The 20,088-nt window shown below is 43.9% G+C and overlaps 1 protein-coding gene across 6 annotated transcripts in view; it reads left to right on the top strand.

Moving 5' to 3' along the window:
- The first annotated feature begins 842 nt into the window (after positions 1-842).
- The window catches only part of TPST1 (tyrosylprotein sulfotransferase 1), a 135,112-nt gene continuing 115,866 nt past the window's right edge, over positions 843-20,088 (top strand). For 4 of the 6 annotated variants that reach the window (XM_060079462.1, XM_060079464.1, XM_060079466.1 and 1 more), the window contains exon 1: positions 13,371-13,599. The gene's annotated coding sequence lies outside the window, so the exon portion shown is untranslated. Of the gene's footprint in view, positions 937-8,235; positions 8,305-13,370; positions 13,600-20,088 lie in introns of those variants that run through there. The other 2 variants (XM_060079463.1, XM_060079469.1) reach the window with 2 other exon arrangements.

Here is a 20,088-nt window from a genome sequence, read left to right as displayed (position 1 = left end):
CACTTAATCAAGGATTTGTTGTTTTAAAAATGACTTTGCTGGTAACTTTATTTGCATTAAGGGCATTCACATTCCTCTGCTGCCTGTGGCCTAGAATTGCTGACTTCAGGCCTTCTGGGAGCCCTGGGCATGGAAAAGCCCTGTAGATTCTGCATCCATATTATGCTCATTGTGTGTGTGTGTCTGTGTGTGTGTGTGTAAATATTTTACCAGAATGTAAACAAGGTGTGGGCTTGCTGCCTTGTTCACTGCTGTGTTTCCAGTGCCTGCACAGGGCCTGGCACGCGGTGGGCACTCAATAAACGTGTCGAATGAATACAGCATACATGCACATTTCTGTACAAGGACCTGGGTACAATGTGTAAACATCTCTGTGTAGATATGTTATTTTGTGCATGTGCATGTGTGTGTGTGTGTATATGTGTGGCAGGGGGAGGACAGAAATATTTGGATAGGCCCAAAACAGCCATCAGGGCCTATTTTAATTACTCCTAGTCATCAATATAGAATTTGTTAGAGAAATATGTGGAAAACTAACATATACATGAGAGCATACATGAATTCCTTCCATGGCAAGTTGACTGGTGGCCCCCAAAAGATATGTACTAACTCCCAGAAACTGTGAGTGTGACCTTATGTGGAAAAAGCCTCTTTGCTGATGTAAGTAAGTTAAGGATCTCACTATGAGATCATCTGGGATTATCTGCATGTCCCTAGGATCCTGCCCCAAATCCAATGACAAGTTTCCTTATAAGAGAGAGGAAGAGGAGGCCATGTGACCACAGTGGCAGAAACTGGAGGATACGGCCAAGGAAACCAAGGATTGCCAGCAGCCACTAGAAGCTGGAAGAGGTGAGGAAAGATTCTCCCCTGGAGCCTGCAGAAAGAGCCCGGCCCTGCTGACGCCTCGATTTCAGACTTCTGACCTTCAGAACCGTAAGAGAATAAATTCCTTTTGTGTTAAGTCCCCCATTTGTGGTCATTTGTTACAGCAGCCACAGAAAATGAATACACCTTCTGTCCAGCACACAAGAACTCGTGGCCAGTTTGTCCCAGGCTGTGTGTGTCCTGTGGGTGTGCACCCCTTACTTTCCACCGTGACTGCCAGCCCAGGGTTGTGTACAACAGCAGAGCAGATATTTGTAAGGAGTGGAGCAAACAGGCAGGGGGCTGTGAGGGAGCCTGGCTGGGAAGGCCAGGCCAGGCCCAGAGGTCTGGAACTCTTCAGATTCACTGGGGGCCCCTGGAAATATTCTGGAAATAATGCCTCTAAGGCATTCCCCCCCCACCGCCCCGCTGAGCACTAGGGGCCACCAGGGAATAAGGAGGAAAGGATGGTCTTCCTGCTTCCTGCACATTGGTCCCTCTCCAGCTCATGATTCTGGTGAAGGGGCCAGTACGCTTGAGGATGCCCTGAGGTGCCTGGTGTGGTGTGACTCCACTCACACCTCAGTGAGCTGCAGCTCAGCTCCCAGCATAGCACTCAGACTGCCTGCCCTGCTGTCCGCACAGTTTCCTGTCCCCAGTGCTTTTCCTTCTCTGCCCATCCCGGTTCTGTGATCTCCAGAGCCTCAGCTCCGGGCCACCGGCCAACTCCACTTTCCTTGAATGACTGGCAGGCACATCAGGGCCAGGCAAGAATCATCATCAGACAGGGAGCAGGATATTTTCACAGTCTCTGAAATGCTAAGTCATTTCAACAGATTGCTTATAATTACAAAAGGAAAAACTGTTAACTTCTCAGTGGAGAAACCCGGCAGATACCACCTTAACCAGATCATCAAAGTTAACGTCACCAATAATGGGACAAACTGACCTCGTGTGTGCCTCCTGCTGCCATGTGCTGTGAAAGGCACAGCCTCACTCTCGGGGCCTTCCTGCCCCCGCCAAATGCATAACCTGAGACAGCAAAGTCAAGTCAAAGTTATTTTACAAATAACTAGTATGCCTTAAGAATGAAAAAGGGAGAAACTGTTCGATATTGTAAGAGACTAAAGTGATACAACTAAATGCAACACATAGATGATGTGAATCAAAAATGTCACCTGCCCTATCAGTAAACAAAGGATGCTGCAGCCATCAAGCCATCACATTACAGGCACCCCTGAGGGTGAGCCCTGTGGGAACTCAGGATGGGAAAGAACTGGATACTGGCCCTGGATAGCTAAGGTGCCTATCAAAGGAATGATTTCAGTGAGCCCAGACTCTTGCATCTTCCCATATATAGAAAAGCACTAAATTCATTACCTTCAAATGTCTGGTTGTTTTCTTTAATTAACATTTTTTTTTTGAGTGTAGAAAGCGAGATTTATTAAGTACATTGCAAGGGAACAGCCGGCAAGACCAGGAGGGTCTGCCAACAGTAATTTTTTTTTTTTTTCTAGTATGCGGGCCTCTCACTGTTGTGGCCTCTTCCGTTGTGGAGCACAGGCTCTGGACGCGCAGGCTCGGCGGCCATGGCTCACGGGCCCAGCCGCTCTGCGGCATGTGGGATCTTCCCTGACCAGGGCACAAACCCGTGTCCCCTGCATCGGCAGGCAGACTCTCAACCACTGCGTCACCAGGGAAGCCCAACAGTAATCTTTTGATATGCCAGCTACTGGGTTTTTGTTGCTAAATGCCTGTATACCCTGGATCCTCCCTGACCTCTTTGGAGCCATCCGTCAGAGCTGTCTGCAAGGCTACTCCCGGGCTTGAGTGCTCACAAAGTCCTCCGAGGGACTTTCCTGGCGGTCCAGTGGCTAAGACTCCGCTCTCCCAATGCAGGGGCCCTGGGTTCAATCCCTGGTCAGGGAACTAGATCCCACAGGCCGCAACTAAAAGATCCCGCATGCTGCAACGAAGACCCAGCACAGCCAAATAAATAAATAAATAAATATTAAAAAGAAGAAAGTCCTCCAAATAAAACATAATTCTCAACTTTTAGGTTGTACATTTTTTTCAGTAGACAATGAGAATGAAAAAAATGGTTGTGAAGGACATAATTTGGACAATTGGGGAAATTTAAATAGGGACTGTATATGTAGATAGTAAATAATATCATATCAATGTTAAATTTCCTTCATTGGATCATAGTACAAGAGAATGTCCTTATATTTAGGAGATACCAATGAAGTATTTAGGGGTAAAGCGACACAAGACACAATGTCTGTAATTTATTCTCAAATGGTTCAATAACTAAAAATAATGATAATTATAGCTAGCTAGCTAGATGGATAGAGAGAGATATTAAAACAATTGTAGCAAATGTTAGCAATTGATGAATCAACAGTCACTTGGTAAGGGTACATATATTGGAGTTAATTGTACTATTCTCACCAATTTTTTTCTAGTTTAAAAAATTTCAAAATAAAGTAAAAAAAACCCAACTTTGTGAACTATAGAGATGTAGAACAAAGTGAACTGTTGATTCTTCAGGGAGATGCTGTCCCATCATTCAATTTAATCCATCTCAGCAAACATTCCAAGGCCTCTTATGGGCCCATAAACAGTGTTGGGTGTTGCAGGGAAAAATCCATCCCCCATCTAAGCAGCTTCCTATCTGATGGGGGTGAGTGGGGAGAACCAGACAAATACACAAAGAACAAGAATACAAAGCAGAATGGGAGAAAGGCCTTAAGAAAGGTGTAAATTGGGACACAGGTCACAAGAGTCACAGAGATGAGACCCTTGTGAGCAGAGTTGGCATTTCAGTGTAATGTAAGGTTGGCTGAATTTGCACTGGTAGAGTTGCACTGAGTTTTCACTGGCTGGGTTGAGGAGTACAACACAAGTAGAAAGCTATGCATGAGCACAGGACCAGAGTAGAGACAGGGGCACACTGAGTGGTGAGCAAGTCTTTGTTGCCTTGAGTGCCTTTGTTAAGTATGTGTAGGAAAGGCAGTGCTTGTCTTCTGCTCTTCTTAGGTTCAGTGGCTGTAGCCTGAGAATTAAACTGACAAACAACACATTACAGGCATACCCTGTTTTTTTGTGCTTCGCTTTGTTGTGCTTCACAGATACTGTGTTTTTTTTACGAATTGAAGGTTTGTGGCAACCCTGCAAGGAGCAAGTTTATTGGCACCATTTTTCCAACAGCATTTGCTCACTTCATGTCTCTGTGTCACATTTTGCTAATTCTTGTAATATTTCAGACTTTTCATTATTATATTTGTTATGGTGATCTGCGATCTTTGATGTTACTGGTTGCTTTTTTTAAATTTGGCTGCGTTGGGTGTTCGTTGCTGCGTGCGGGCTTTTCTCTAATTGCGGCGGGCAGAGGCTACTCTTTGTTGCCGTGCACGGACTTCTCATTGCAGTGGCTTCTCTTGTTGTGGAGTACAGGCTCTAAGCACGGGGGCTCCAGTAGTTGCGGCACGCGGGCTCAGTAGTTGTGGCTCGCGGGCTCTAGAGTGCAGGCTCAGTAGTTGTGGCACACAGGCTTAGTTGCTCCATGACATGTGGGATCTTCCCGGCCCAGGGCTCGAACCCGTGTCCCCTGTATTGGCAGGCGGATTCTTAACCACTGTGCTACCAGGGAAGTCCTGATGTTACTATTATAATTGTTTTGGGAGCCATGAACTGCACCCATGTATGATGGCAGACTTAATCAATAAATGTATGTGTTCTGACTGTTTCACCAACCAGTCATTTCCCCATCTCTCTCCCTCTTCTCAAGACTCCCTATTCCCTGAGACACAGCAATATAGAAATTAGGCCAATGTATAACCCTATCATGACCTCTTAGTGTTCAAGGGAAAGGGAGAGTTGCATGTCTCTCACTTTACATCAGAAACCAGAAGTGGTTAATGAGGAAGGCATGTTGAAGGCCAAGACAGGCCACAAGATAAGCCTCTTGAGCCAAACAGTTAGCCAAGTTGTGAATGCAAAGGAAAAGTTCTTGAAAGAAACTAAAATTGCTATCCCAGTGAACACACAAATGATGAGAAAGCAAAACAGCCTTTTTGCTGATATGGAACTTTTTTTTTTTAACATCTTTATTGGAGTGTAATTGCTTTACAATGGTGTGTTAGTTTCTGTATATAACTAACAAAGTGAAACAGCTGTATAACAAACCTGTATAACAAAGTGAAACAGCTATACATATACATATATCATCATATCCCCTCCCTCTTGCATCTCCCTCCCACCCTCCCTATCCCACCCGTCTAGGTGGACACAGAGCACCAAGCTGATCCCCCTGTGCTATGCGGCTGCTTTGTGGAAGAAGTTTTACTGGTTTGGTTAGAAAATCAAATCAGCCACAACATTCCCTTAAGCCAAAGCCTAATGCAGAGCAAGGCCCTAACTCTCTTCAGTTCTGTCAAGGCTGAGAGAGGTAAGGAAGCTGCAGAAGAAAAATTTAAAGCTAGCAGAGGTTGGTTCATGAGGTTTAAGGAAAGAAGCCTACTCCATAGTATAAAAGTGCAAGGTAAAGAGCAAGTGCTGATGTAGAAGCTGCAGCAAGTTATCGAGAAGATCTAGCAAAGATCATAAACGAAGGTGGCTACACTAAACAACAGATTTTTCAATGTAGACAAAACAGCCTTCTATTGGAAGAAGATGCAATCTGAGACTTTCATAGCTAGAGAGGAGAAGTCAACGCCTGGCTTCAAACTTCAAAGGATAGGCTGATTCTCTTGTAAGGGGCTAATGCAGCTGGTGACTTGAAGTTGAAGCCAATGCTCATTTACCATTCTGAAAATCCTAGGGCCCTTGAGAATTATGCTAAATCGACTCTGCCTATGCTCTATAAATGGAACAACAAAGCCTGGAATGACAGCACATTTGTTTACAAATACTGACTACTTTAAGCCCACTGTCGAGACCTACTGCTCAGAGAAAAAGAATTCCTTTCTAAATATTACTGCTTATTGACAATGCACCTGGTCACCCAAGAGCTCTGGTGGAAATGGACAATGAGATTGATGTTGTTTTCATGGCTGCTAACACAACATTCATTCTGCAGCCCATGGATCAAGGAATAATTTTGACTTTCAAGTTTTATGATTTATGAAATACAGCCATAGCTGCCATAGATAGTGATTCCTCTGATGGATCTGGGCAAAGGAAATTGAAAACCTTCTGGAAAGGATTCACCATTCTAGATGCCATTAAGAACATTAAGAATATTTGTGATTCATGGCAAAAGGTCAAAATATCAACGTTAACAGGAGTTTAGAAGAAGTTGATTCCAACCCTCATGGATAACTGTGAGGGGTTCAAAACTTCAGTGGAGGAAGTAACAGCAGATGTGGTGGAAATGGCAAGAGAACTAGAATTAGAAATAGAGCTTGAAGATGTGACTGAATTGCTACAATCTCATGATAAAACTTTAATGCTTGAAGAAGTGCTTCTTCTGTATGAGCAAAAAAAGTAGTTTCTTGAGATGGAATCTACTCCTAGTGAAGATGCTGTGAAGACTGTTGCAATGACAACAAGTGATTTAGAATATTATATAAACTTAGTTGATAAAGCAGTGGAAGGGTTTGAGAGGATTAACTTCAATTTTGGAAGAAGTTCTACTGTGTGTAACATGCTATCAAACAGTATTGCATGGCTACAGAGAAATCATTCATGAAAGGAAGAGTCAGTCAATGCAGCAGACTTCATCGTTGTCTTATTCTTAAAAATTGTGCATTTTGAGACGCTTCACATCCTGTCTATGGAATATGTATCTCTCTAAATAAACTTACTCTCACTTAACTATGGCTCGCTCTTAAATTCTTTCCTGTGCAAAGCCAAGGGACCCTCCCTTGGCGGTCCTAGGGACTCATCCCAGACCGGGGATATGACCATTCTCTCATCCCCATTCTCCTGCAACAGTTGCATGTCCCAAGTTGCAGTTCTTTGCTGCTCCTTGATAAACTCATTTTGCTGATAAAAATAACTGGCTCTTTTATTGTTTTAGATTAACAAATATAAGCCGAATAAAGGCAGCTGGGACTAACTTGTTCACTGCTGTGTCCTCAGCACCTAGAACAGTGCCTGGTGCAGGACATTGGTAAATCCCAAGTGCTGGAGTCCCCCAGATCCTGCTGGGAGTACCATGCTCTTCAAAGAAGCTGCTTGCCCTAGGAAAGGGACCTGGAAGGGTGGCAAGAAACGGGTAGCCTCTGCAGCCTCTTTAACCAGGGAGGGAAAACCAAAGCCACAGGAGAAAATGGCCCTCTTGAATTAGACCACAGGAGGTCTGAGCAAGCTCTGTCCAAGAGGCAGGGCCCAGGAAAAGTCTGCACTGGTGTCATGGGTCGGCATCCGTGGGCAGAGAAGATTTGGCTGCTCCCTGGAGCACCTCCCATCTGGGCCCCTCCCCTCCCTGGAGCTTTTCTCCACTGAGGGTCAGAGACTTGCCTCAGATGGAGGCAGACCCTGTAGCTACTCCAGCCAATACTCAAAAGCACCCAGCATCTCTCTTTTGTGTAACCTAAACCCCTCATCCTGAACTTCCAACTCAGTGGTTCTGACACCTGGTAGGGGAGCAGAATTTACCTGGGAGCTTTTTTTTTTTTTTTTTTTTTTTAATGTAGTGTAACGAACATACAGAATAGTGCACGTGTGTATAGTTTGATGAATTTTCACAAAGTGACCAAACCAGGTAGTTCCCAAGTCAGGAAACAGGATATCATCAACTAGCCTCTCTGAAGTTCCCCAAGTGCCACCTTCTAGTCGCTACCTCCATCTCCTTCCCTTGGGAGTTGGGGGGATCCTTCTCCCAGAGTTTCTGCTTCATAAAACTGACCTGATGCCCAGTGTCTATTTTACAAAGCTGCACAGGTGGTTTACTTGCATAGCTAGGTTTGGCAACTACTCCTGGAAGTCATATAATCTTTGTTATAAGTGGAACCAGAGGCAGCTTTGCTCCCAGTCTTCGGCTCAGCACCAGTAGCTGTCTAGCTAGGTTTACCCGTCAAGCAGTGGGCATTTCCTGCATCTGGGGTCTGCAGAGCACAGGGGGGCAACTTCTGGACTCAGGAAGCCCAGTTGGTTGGTTCCAGCCTGGGCATGTGGCCCTCCCTCCCCGGCGGGAGTTGCACGAAGAGGTATTTTTGGAAGGTCCAGGAATTCTGTAACCATTTGGAAAATGCCTGCTCATAGGCTGGGCTGGATTCTCATTTTAAAATGATGATGTGGCTGAGCGGCCTGACCTGGCCAGTTTTCCTGGATCTAGGGGTGGGGAAAGTAAAGAGGCATGCTCATTTTTTTCTCTTTTTCTTTAAATTGTATCACCATTTTCTTTTTGTCTCAAATTCCTCTAATCCACAAGCTTCAAGAGAATTGTGAGGTGTCTCCTGCAGTTCATGGGCTCTTTGATGCTGCTTGCAGGTAAGTGTTTCATCTTGTCTCAAGTCAGCCAGGGCTCTGGGGTCACTTCAAGTCAAATGAAAGTTTAACCCTCAATTCCCCATCAAGGATCTTTGGCTCTGGAGCCCTCACCTGGAGTCTCCCTGCCCTTCCAGGCAGGACCCTGAGTGCCCTCCTACTCTCTTCCCTGTGTCTCTCTGTGCTTTGCCCTGCTACCTTCATCTTTATCGAGAGCAGCAGCTTTTGTTTTTTTTAATTAAGTATAGTTAATTTACAATGTTGAGCTAATTTCTGCTGTACAGCAAAGTGATTCAGTTACACATATATATATACATTCTTTTTAATATTCTTTTCCATTATGGTTTATCACAGGATATTGACTATAGTTCCCTGTGCTGTACAGTAGGACCTTGTTGTTTATTTATTCTCTGTATAATAGTTTGCATCTGCTAACCCCCAACTCCCACTCCATTCCATCCCTTCCCCTCCCCCGTTCCCCTAGGCAACCACAAGTCTGTTCTCTATGTCTGTGCATCTCTTTCTGTTTCGTAGGTAAGTTCATTTGTGTCATAGTTTAGATTCCACATATAAGTTATATCATATGGTATTTGTCTTTCTCTTTCTGACTTACTTCACTTCGTATGATAGGTCCATCCATGTTGCTGCAAATGGCATTATTTCATTTTTTATGGCTGCATAGTATTCCATTGTATATATGTACCACATCTTCTTTATCCATTCATCTGCTGATGGACATTTTGGTTGCTTCCATGTCTTGGCTATTGTGAATAGTGCTGCTATGAACACATGGATGCATGTTTCTTTTTGAATTGTAATTTTGCCTGGATATATGCCCAGAAGTGGGATTGCTGGATCATAAGGCAACTCTATTTTTAGTTTTCTGAGGAACCTCCATATTGTTTTCCATAATGGCTGCACCAACTTACATTCCCACCAACAGTGTAGGAGTGTTCCCTTTTCTCCACACCCTCTCCAGCATTTGTTATTTGTAGACTTTTTAATGATGGCCATTCTGACCGGTGTGAGGTGGTACCTTACTGTAGTCTTGATTTGCATTTCTCTAATAATTAGCGATGTTGAGAATCTTTTCATGTGTCTGTTGGCCATCTATATGTCTTCTTTGGAGAAATGTCTATTTAGCTCTGCAGTTTTTGCTAATCATCCATACACTCACCCATCCATTCATTCAACCAGTGCCAGGCCCTGTGCTGGGGACAGCACGGAGGGTCAGGCTGACAAACCATCTTCTGTCATCACCATTTCTGCCCTTACCCTTGACAACTCTTTGTCCCCACTTCTCCACTTCCTCCCAAGGCCATGTCCGTGCTCTCTGAAGGACCTCTGTTCCTTCCCTTGCATGGCAAAGGTAGCCTGCCCTCTCCATTATCTGCGTCCAAACCCCTTGCCCCCGACCCTCATTTCCAGCTCCCTTGGGCTGAGACAGAGAATAAAAAAGAGAGGAAGTAGACAAGTGCTCACTGACACCCCAGTGAGTACTCAGAAGCCACTGCCATCTTCTAGTTCAACCTTTGCCCGGCTTCTACTTCAGGGAGTCATCTCCCAGCAAGAAGGCCTGGCTGAGAGTAAGTGAGGACACCTTCCTGCAATCATCTCTACAGGCATGATTCTCTTCCCCAATTTTCCATTTCTGAGATCCTCCCCATCCCTTCCACCTCCCACCTCCACAACTATCCTCTCTCCATGCCAGATCCTGGAATGGAAGGGCCATGAGTGGGGAGCTGCTGTACTTTTGTCCTTCCAGGGAATTCCCTGGCAGTCCAGTGATTAGGACTGTACGCTCTCACTGCCAGGGCCCCAGGTTTGATCCCTGGTTGGGGAACTAAGATCCTGCAACCCATTCAGCACGACCAAAAAAAAAAAGAAACCAAAGCAAAGCCAACAACCCCCCAAAATAAAAGTGCTGGAGGGCTGGGCTGCTTCTTCAGTTCTCCTCAAAGCCTGAACGTTCTTAGGTGTGTTGCACCGAGACTCTCCTTTCAGGAGGTGAGATGACTGTAGGAAGGTGTCCTCACTTACTCGCAGCCAGGCCTTCTTGCTGGGAGATGACTCCCTGAAGTAGAAGCCGGGCAAAGGTTGAACTAGAAGACGGCAGTGGCTTCCGGGTACTCACTGGGGTGTCAGTGAGCACTTGTCTACTTCCTCACTTTCCTTGGGCCTACCAGCCTGTTTGGAAGAAACAATCTCTGAGCCTTTGAACTGCCTATCAGCCAGGGGATGAAGCTGTCTAGGCCCTCAGGTGAGGTTCTCTGAGTCTGAGCTGATCACCTGGGAAGAGAAAAAGCAGATCCAGAGTGTTCAGAGTATGTGTACTCAGTATGAGACTTACTAAATGACACAGAGCAATACATATGTCACATAAACCAGATATTCATATAGGCTTGATCAGTGAGTTTTCCAGAAAATAGTTCTTTTCTTAAAAAAAATTATGTATTTATTCATTTTAAATAGGTAATCCAAGTACAGGGCACAACATTTAAAAAAGTGCCGAAGAGTATATATAGTGAAAAATAAATGTCTTTCCCTCTCCTGTACCCAAGTTCTTCAGTTTCCCTCCCAGAAACAACCACTGTTGCCAGTTTACTGTGCATCCTTTTGGAGATTGTCTCTGAAAATCACAAGTGTGTGTGTGTGTGTGTGTGTGTGTGTGTACTTGAAAAAAATACAAATGGACATATTATATATAATGTTTTTAACATTGTTCTTTTCACTTAAGAGTATATTTTGGAGACTTTTTTCTTAACATATATGGGTTGGGGGTAGATTTGGAAAGCAGAAAAACTTGTTCCCATATGACCCTGAGCTTTGCTTCAGATCAAGCAGCTCCTTGTTTGGGGCTGTTTTTTTTACAGACAGTTTGGTCCCTGGGCCACCTGAAGCTGTCTTGCTCAGGGAGACATCCTGCCACAGGATGGGCAGGGAGTCAACCTCCCTGCCAGATTTCACTGGAATTCATGTCCCCTGTTCTTACTGAATTCCTCACATTTGGAATTTGTTCTCAGAGTTTATATGTGAGATACCAGCAGCAAGCCCCCACCTGGCTACTCACATTTTTGTTTTCAGGTCTTGTAGGTAGGTGGAGTATTTTCTGGGTATTGTGGAGGTCATCTCAGAGCTGCATTTCTGGCTTGTGGAGAGATGATGGCAGGGGCTGTGTTTAAGGGATTAACGCTCCATTGTGCTGGCCGTGGCTTCAAGATTACTCAGGTCAGGGTGAGCTGTTTCCCTGAAGGGGTCTGGAATGCAGGAAGTGAAATGGGACACAGCTCTTACTTAGAGTTAAAAGACTTGTTAAACAAACGACTTTGGGTGCAGATATATCTAGAATCACCTTGTAGAATGCTGTGTCCTTTCCCTTTCCTCTTGCTTTCTGCCTGCCGACGTTGTTCATTTTCTTTTGATGAGCTTTGTAATCCTAGTGGACCATTTCTGATGCACCAAAGCAGCTTGGGTCAAATCAGATCATCTTCTTCATTTGATTTAAATGTTCCATAGAAAAATATTGTGGTGGGTATTTCTTTAAATTTCCTCAGGTCAAATTGCTTACAAGGTTTTGCCAATTGAATAAAGAGAAAACAGTTATATATACTGAGCCCTGGTTCTTAGAGAAGCACCACAGCCTGGGGCTTTCAGAGGTTTGTTACCTTATTTGCTCTTTTTAAAAAATAACAGCTTATTGAGATATAATTCACATACCATACAATTCACCTACTTTAAGTACATAGTTCAATTTTTTTGGATATTCAGAATTGCGCAATCATCACCACAATCAATTTTAGAAGATTTTCATCAATCATTCCCCCCGCAAAAGCCCCACAGCTATTAACAATCACTTTCCATTTCCCCCCAATCTCCTCAGCCCAAGGCATCCACTAATGTACTTGCTTTTTCTGTGGATTTGCCTATTCTGGACATTTCATATAAAGGGACTCATATAATATGTGGTCTTTTGTGACTGGCTTCTTTCACCTAGCACGATATTTTCAAGATTCATCCTTGTTGTAGCATGTATCGGAACTTCGCTTCTTTTTATGGCCAAACAATATTCCATTGTGTGGATAGGCCATATTTTACTTATCCATTAATCAGTTGATGGACATCTGGGTTATTTCCACTTTATTGGCTACTATGAATAACGGTGCTATGAACATTCGTGTACAAATTTTTGTGTGGACTTCACTTGATCTTTACAGCAACTCTCTGAGGTACATATTCTACAGACCTCTTTCTATAGATAACAAAACTCATTCCAAGACGGTAGACAGGAATTGTGAATACAGCTGTTAGATTCCTGAGCCTATGCTTTTTCCAATGTACGTTCATAGAGTTGAAATAATTGCTTTGACAGAACCTCGTGTGGATATACCTGTAGGTATTGTGAACACGAATGGGTATTTCTCAGTTGTGAAATTTCAGCCCTCTCCCCAACGTCCCCCTTCTCTTTGCCCTTTTCTCCTTTCCTAGTTTTCACTTCTTTCTTTCAAGTATCAGTTCCCCGCCCCTGTGGTGGGGACAGAATCTATCACTTACTTTGGTGTGTGAATTTGATATTTATATTTTTGAGTCACCTCAATGAGATGAAAGCTCCTCTGCCAGCAGCAAGCACAGAGGTGGTTTCTGAAGCAAGGACAAGCAGAGAGAGGATTTCTTGGAAAAGCTCATTCTCCTGTCCTGTCCCAGGGTTTCAAGGCTGAAGGGCACCCACGCTGGAGGTTGGGGCTACGGTGGACAGCCACCTGCCCCCGGCTCCCCTCCAGCTAGGTCGCGCGCACCGTTGCTCGGCAACAACCCGCTCACACAGGTGGCGGCCCCAGAACCCCACGGGGAGCGCGCACACGCAGGGACGCAGGGACGCCCGGGCGGCCCCGACGTCAGACCCACTCCGCCCCTCAGCCCTGTCAGACCGGGCGGGAGGCCGAGCCCCGCCCCACCTCGGGTTGGGGGAGGCAGCCAGCGGAACCCACGAATCAGAGAGTCCGACACATCCCCCGGCCGGGCGCCGGGCAACCAATCGCCGCACGCGTGTGATCCCGCACCCGTGCGGGAAGGCGGCTGCAGGCGCTAAGGCGGCGACTGAGGGAGTCGCTGCTGAGGCGGCCGCGGGCCCGGGTCGCGTCAGCGCATCTCCGCGCGGCCGAGCCGGGCTGGCAGCAGCTGGCGCCTGGCGGTGAGGGCGGGCTCCCGTGTGGGTGGAATGGCCCTCACCTAGGGCGGTGGGAGAAGCGGCTGAGCCGAGGATGCTGGGGAGGCGGCGCGGCGGCTCCTCACTCATTCCAGGTAAGGGGGACGCCGCGCTCGCTGCGGCTCGGGACGGAGCGCCGCCCCGGCCCCGCTGTGCTCCCGCCGCTGCTCACCTAGCTCCGAGTCCCTGCCGCCTCTGTCCTGGCATCCCTCGGCCCCAGTCGCCGCCGGTCGCCGCATCTCCCCTCTGCCCTCGGGCGGTTGTCCAGTCCCGCCCCCTCAGCGCAGAGCCCGGCGGCCCGGCCCGGCTCCGGCGCCCACCCCTTCCCCCAGCGCCAGCGTTTCCCTGTCTCTGGCTTCCCTTTGGCCCGGCTCGCCCCCGCCGTGGTCGGCCTCCCGCCCGCTCCCGCCCCCTCCCCGCCTTTCCTTCTCTCTCGCGGGGCTGGCACCGTTTCCCAGCCCCCGCGGTCCTTCGGGGCGCCTGCTGGGGATGAGACGCCCTGGCCCCCCCGGATTGGACTTTTGCCCTCAACTCTACCCGGGCTTCCCTTCCTCAGTCTCACCCCATCCTTGCCCCCTATACGGTGTCCTCCGGACATTTCACTCGCGCCCTCCCACCCCCACGCCATGTATTCCTGGGTTTTGCCCTTTTGATCCCAGTTGCCTTCCTTTCCCAACTCGACCCTTCTCCCTTCGCTTCCATCAACCACCGTCGCTAGCACTTTTCCTTTACACTGAAACCTTCAGACCCTGCGACTCTCCTGAATGCCCGGTCTGTAGTTTTAACACCGTAGTTCGTCTTTCAGTGAGCTGCACCCATAACGTGTCAAGTGTATTGCCCAAGAGTCTGGCACACAGTAGGCCTGGTACATGGTAGGTGGTCACACGTGTTAGCATCTTCCTCCTTCCAGGCCTTTGTACTCTCCAGATGGTGATAGCAAGAGGTCCAGCATCCAAAGGGAATTGATGCGCTCCCTGAAGAGTGGTATAGGAGGTGGTGTGATGAATTAGTGAACTCCAAGTGTGATAGAGATTACATTGTCATTTATTTACTCACTGCAGTCATCCCGAAGAACTGAATTCTGCTCTCTTTGTGCCATGTGGTGTTTTATAATAATTGGCTTTGTAAAGTATTCTTAACAATGTTTGCAATGTAATTGCCCCCTTAACCCCCCCCATCTGGTGTTTGCTGAACCTTTACTTTTTAGGGAAGAAAGAGCCCCTAACTCCTAGTTGAAATAGCATCGTGTGTAAGAAGTATTTCACGTGTTTATCTCCCAGTTGGATAGTCCAGTCTGCAGTGAATTTTCATCCTTTAAGAGCCTGCCGGGAGGAATCAGGTTCAGATTTCTTGGAATCAACTGTTGAAGGGACCAAAAATGCTTAGGAGTGGAAGTTCTGACAAGTTCTCTAAGAGTGAAAGAGGAATTAGCCACCCCCGCCCCCCTTTCTGGCTCTCAGAGGAAATGACTATAGTCGATTTTTAAAAAGAGTGCAATAAGTTTGACTTTTTAAAATTATAAAAGCAGTGTTACTGGCCTCAAGCCATTCTTGCCACATTTGCTCTGATGGTTTCCAAGCCTGGATGAATCAAACAGTCGTCTTTTTCTGCTCCTAGGTTCTCCAGAGCAGGCTGGAGGAAAGTGTGTAACAGCCGCTGGTGCTGTTCTAGACTTCTGGATCCCAACTTTACTTGCACTGTCTGGAGATGCTTTGACTTACTCCTCAGCTTCCTTTTATGTACCCACACCTAATTGCTGTCTATAGGTTTTTACCGTTCTCCTTTCCTTGTCCTACTCTTGACTTCTCCACATTGCTTATCTTGTCTCCTACTTCACAGAAGAAATTGGTGGGCATCAGCCCTGGACTCTTAAGGGTGTGTCATTTTTCTGTGTGCTTATACCTCTCTGATATCTGATCTCCTTTCCTTTTACCAGAGGAAGAAGGTGTTACTTTCTAAGGCTGACTAACATCTTTCCTATTCTATATTCTCTCTCTTTTTCTCAGCCTGCACACATGCTCAGGTTTTCACCAACCCAAACAAACAAAAACAAAACATTGCCTTGATATGCTTTCCGTCAGTTTAATGTGGTATTCCTTAGGGTTTTATTTTCTGTTCTTTTTTCTGTCCCCTAATTTCCTTGTGTGATTACACTTCCCTTCATGGCTTTAAGCAGCACCTGTATATTTTTGGTTTTTTTTTTTTTTTGCGATACGCTGGCTTCTCACTGTTGTGGCCTCTCTCGTTGCGGAGCACAGGCTCCTGACGCGCAGGCTCAGCAGCCATGGCTCACGGGCCCAGCCGCTCCGCGGCATGTGGGATCTTCCCGGACCGGGGCACGAACCCGTATCCCCTGCATCGGCAGGTGGACTCTCAACCACTGCGCCACCAGGGAAGCCCCAGATTGGGTAATTCTTAATGTTCTACTTCTAGTTTCAAGTTCGCTCCTTCTTTCTTCTGTCATATTCATTCTGCTGTTGAGCCCATCCAGTGAGGTTTTGTTTTGTTACTGTATTTTTCAGTTCTATAACTTCCATTTGATTTTTTTCTGTTTATCTTCTCTTTCTTTGATAATATTTTCTATTTTGTCATTTGTTTCAAGAATATGTCTCATTGCTCATTAAAGCATGATGACTGCTACAAAATTCTTCTCAGATAATTCCAACATCTGATTCATCTTGGTGTTATCCTATGTTAATGTCTTTATTCATTCAAGTTGTGATTTTGCTGGTTCTTGGTATGATGCGTGACTTTTGATTGTGTCCTGGACAGTTTTGATATTTTGTTAGGACACTCTGGATCCTATTTAAATCTTTTATTTTATAGGTGAGAGAGATTAAAAGTTACAAACTTCCAGTTATAAAATAAATAAATCTTGGGGGTGTAATATACAGCATAGGGAATATAGTCAATAATATTGTAATAACTTTCTATGGTGACAGATGGCAACTAGACTTATGGTAGTGATCATTTTGTAATGTATAAAAATATTGATTCACTATGTTGTACACCTGAAATTAATATAAATTGTAAGCCAGTTACACTTCAATAAAAAAATGCCTTCTATTTTAGTAGGCAGTCGCCCTAAAAAGTTTAATGCATACGGCCCAGCCAACTTTCTTTTTTTGGTAACAGCTTTATTGAGCTATAATTCACATACCATACATTCACCCATTTAAGGTGTAAATTTTTTAGTATATTTACAGGGTTGTGCAACCCTTACTACAGTCAGTTTTAGGACATTTTCAAGAAACTGCACACTCCTTACCTGTCACCTCCAACTCTCCCACTTGTCATCCCTTCCATCCCTAGGCAACTGCTACTCTGTTTTCTCTGTATATAGATTTGCTTATTCAGGACATTTCATATAAATGTAATCATACAATATGTAGTTCTTTGCTACTGGTTTCTTTCACTTTGCATGTTTTCAAGGTTCTTCCATGTTGTAGAATGTATCAATATTTTATTTCTTTTTCTTGCTGAATAATATTCTATTTTATGCATAGACCACATTTATATATTAATCAGTTGATGGGTGTTTGGGTTGTTTGTACATTTTGGCTGTTATGACTAATGCTGCTGTGAACATCTGTGTACAAGCTTTTGCGTGGAGATGTTTCATTTCTCGGATATATAACTATGGGTGGAATTGCTGGGTCATGTGGTAACTCTAGAACTCTAGGTCTAATATCTTGAGGAACTACCAGACTGTTTTCCAAAATGGCTACTCTATTTTACATTTCTATTAGCAAGAAATGAGGGTTCCAATTTTTCCACCTCGTTGCCAAGACTTGTTATTATCTGACCTTCATATTTTAGCTCTCCGAATGGGTGTGAAGTAATATCTCATTGTGGTTTTGATTGCATTTCCCTGATGGCTAATGATGTTGAGCATCTTTTCATGTGCTTTCTGGCTATTTGTATATCTTTGGAGGAATCTCTGTTCCTTTTTCCATTTTTAGATTGAGTTATTTGTCCTTCTGTTATTGAGTTGTAAGATTTCTTTATATATTCTGGATACTAGACCCTTATCAGATATGATTTGCAGATACAAATCTCCTGTTCTGTAGGTGTCTTTTCACTTTCTTTCTTTCTTTTTTAAAATTTATTTATTTTATTCATTTATTTTTGGCTGTGTTGGGTCTTCGTTGCTGCGTGCGTGCCTTCTCTAGTTGCGGCGAGTGGGGGCTGCTCTTCGTTGCGGAGCATGGGCTGTAGGCACTCAGGCTTCAGTAGTTGTGGCACAGCAGGCTCAGTAGTTGTGGCTTGTGGGCTCTAGAGTGCAGGCTCAGTAGTTGTGGCACATGGGCTTAGTTGCTCCGCGGCATGTGGGATCTTCCCAGACCAGGGCTCGAACCCATGTCCCTTGCATTGGCAGGCGATTCTTAACCACTGTGCCACCAGAGAAGCCCTCTTTTCACTTTCTTGATAGCACAAAGGTTTTTAATTTTGATTAAGTCCAATTTGTCTATTTTTTCTTTTGTTGCTTGCGCTTTATGTTTCATATTTAAGAAACCAGTGCCTGATTCAAGGTCATGAGAGCTTACTCCTATGTTTTTTTCCAAGAGTTTTATAGTTTCAGCTCTTACCTTTAGGTCTTTAATCCACTTTTGTGAATTTTGTATGTGGTATGAGATAGGGGTCCAACCTCATTTTTTGCTATAGATATTCAGTTGTCTTAGCACCATATGTTGAAAATACTATTCTTTCTCCCTTTGAATTGTCCTGGCACTCTTGTCTGGTTGGAATTTTGATAGAGATTGAATTGAACTTGTAGATCAGTTTGGGGAATATTGCCATCTTAACTGTATTATTCTTCCAATCCATGAGCATGTAATGACTTTTCACTTATTTAGATCTTCTTTAATTTACTTCAATAGTGTAAATAGTGTTTTCAGTGTACAAGTTTTGCATTTTTTGGTTAAATGTATTTCTTAATATTTTATTCTTTTGGTGCTATTGTAAGTGGAATTCTTTTCTTAATTTTGTTTTTGGATTGTTATTGATAGTATACAGAAATATAATTGAATTCTTTATATTAGTCATGTATCTTAAAACCATACCAAATTAATTTAATAGTTCTGATAGTTTTTTAGTGACTTATTAGGATTTTATATATACATGATATATAATTTCTGAAGAGAGATAGTCTTACTTCTTCCTTCCAATCTGGATTGTTTTTCTTTTCTTTTTCTTGTCTAACTGCCCTGGCTAGAATCTCCTGTATAATACTGAATAGAAATGGTGAGAGTGTACATCCTGTCTTATTCCTGATGTTAGAGGGAATCGTTAAATGTGAAGTTAGCTGTGGGTTTTCTTAGATGTCCTTTTTAAAGTTGATGATGTTCTCTATTTCTAGTTTATTCATTGTGTTTATCATGAAAGAGTGTTGGATTTTGTCCAATGCTTTCTTCAGTGCCTATTTGAGATCATGTGGTTTTTGCTCTTTTGTTCTTGTGTATGACATTAATTGATTTTCATATGTTGAAACAACTTTGCATGCATGGAATACACCACATTTGGTCCTGATGTGTGATTCTCTATATATGTTGTTGGATTTGGTTTGCTGCTATTTTGTTGAGGATTTTTGCATTTATATAATAAATGTTTATTTATAGTTTTCTTGTATTGTCTTCGTCTGGTTTTGGAATCAGGAAAATTGGCTTCATGGGATGAGTTGGGAAGTGTTGCCATCTCTTCTGTATTTTGGAAGAATTTGTTAAGGGTTGGTGCTCATTCTTAATGTTTCATAGAATTCACCTGTGAAGCCATCTGGTCCTGGGCTTTTCTTTGTGGGAAGTTTTTGATTATTTATTCAATTTCTTTACTTGCTATAGCTTTATTCAAATTACTTCTTTATGAGTTGATTTTGGCAGTTTGTGTCTTCTGGGGATTTGTCCATTTCACCTAGGTTTTGTAATTTGTTACATTACAATTTTTATAGTATTCCATACAATCCTTTATAATCATTCTTATTTATGTACAGTTGGTAGTAATTTCAGTAATTTGGTCTTTAGTAATTTGGGTCTTCTCTCTTTTGTTCTTGTTCAGTCTAACTAAATGATCGTCAATTCTGTTGATCTTTTCAAAGAACCGACTTTTTGTTTTGTTGATTTTCTCTATTCTTTTATTCTCTATTGTATTTATTTCACTAATTATTTCCTTCTGTCTGCTGGCTTTGGGTTTAGTTTGTTCTTCTTTTTCTAGTTTCTTAAAGTGTACAGTTTGGTTGTTGATTTGAGATCTTTTAAATTTTTAAAATTAAAAAAAATTGAATTCAGATATAATTGACAAATAACATTGTGTAAGTTTAAGGTGTGTAACATGTTGACTTGAGACCTTTTTTTTTTTTTTGCTTTTTCATATTTTACTACAGAGGTACTTCTGATGTATTATTGGTTAATATGTAATTTGTAAACTGCTACTTCATATCCTACATGTACAAAATCATTTTACAAAAATGTTCTAGAAACTAGTAGATAAAATGTTACTGGAAGGCATATCTGGGCAGGTGACACCTGCCACAGGGCAGCAGCCATAGCAACGGTACAACCACCGGAGCCGCTCTCCGCCTGATGCGGTCC

This window comes from Mesoplodon densirostris, chromosome 16 (genome assembly GCF_025265405.1).
Source record: "Mesoplodon densirostris isolate mMesDen1 chromosome 16, mMesDen1 primary haplotype, whole genome shotgun sequence".
NCBI lineage: Eukaryota > Metazoa > Chordata > Mammalia > Artiodactyla > Ziphiidae > Mesoplodon > Mesoplodon densirostris.
This window is presented reverse-complemented; position numbering and strand designations above follow the sequence as displayed.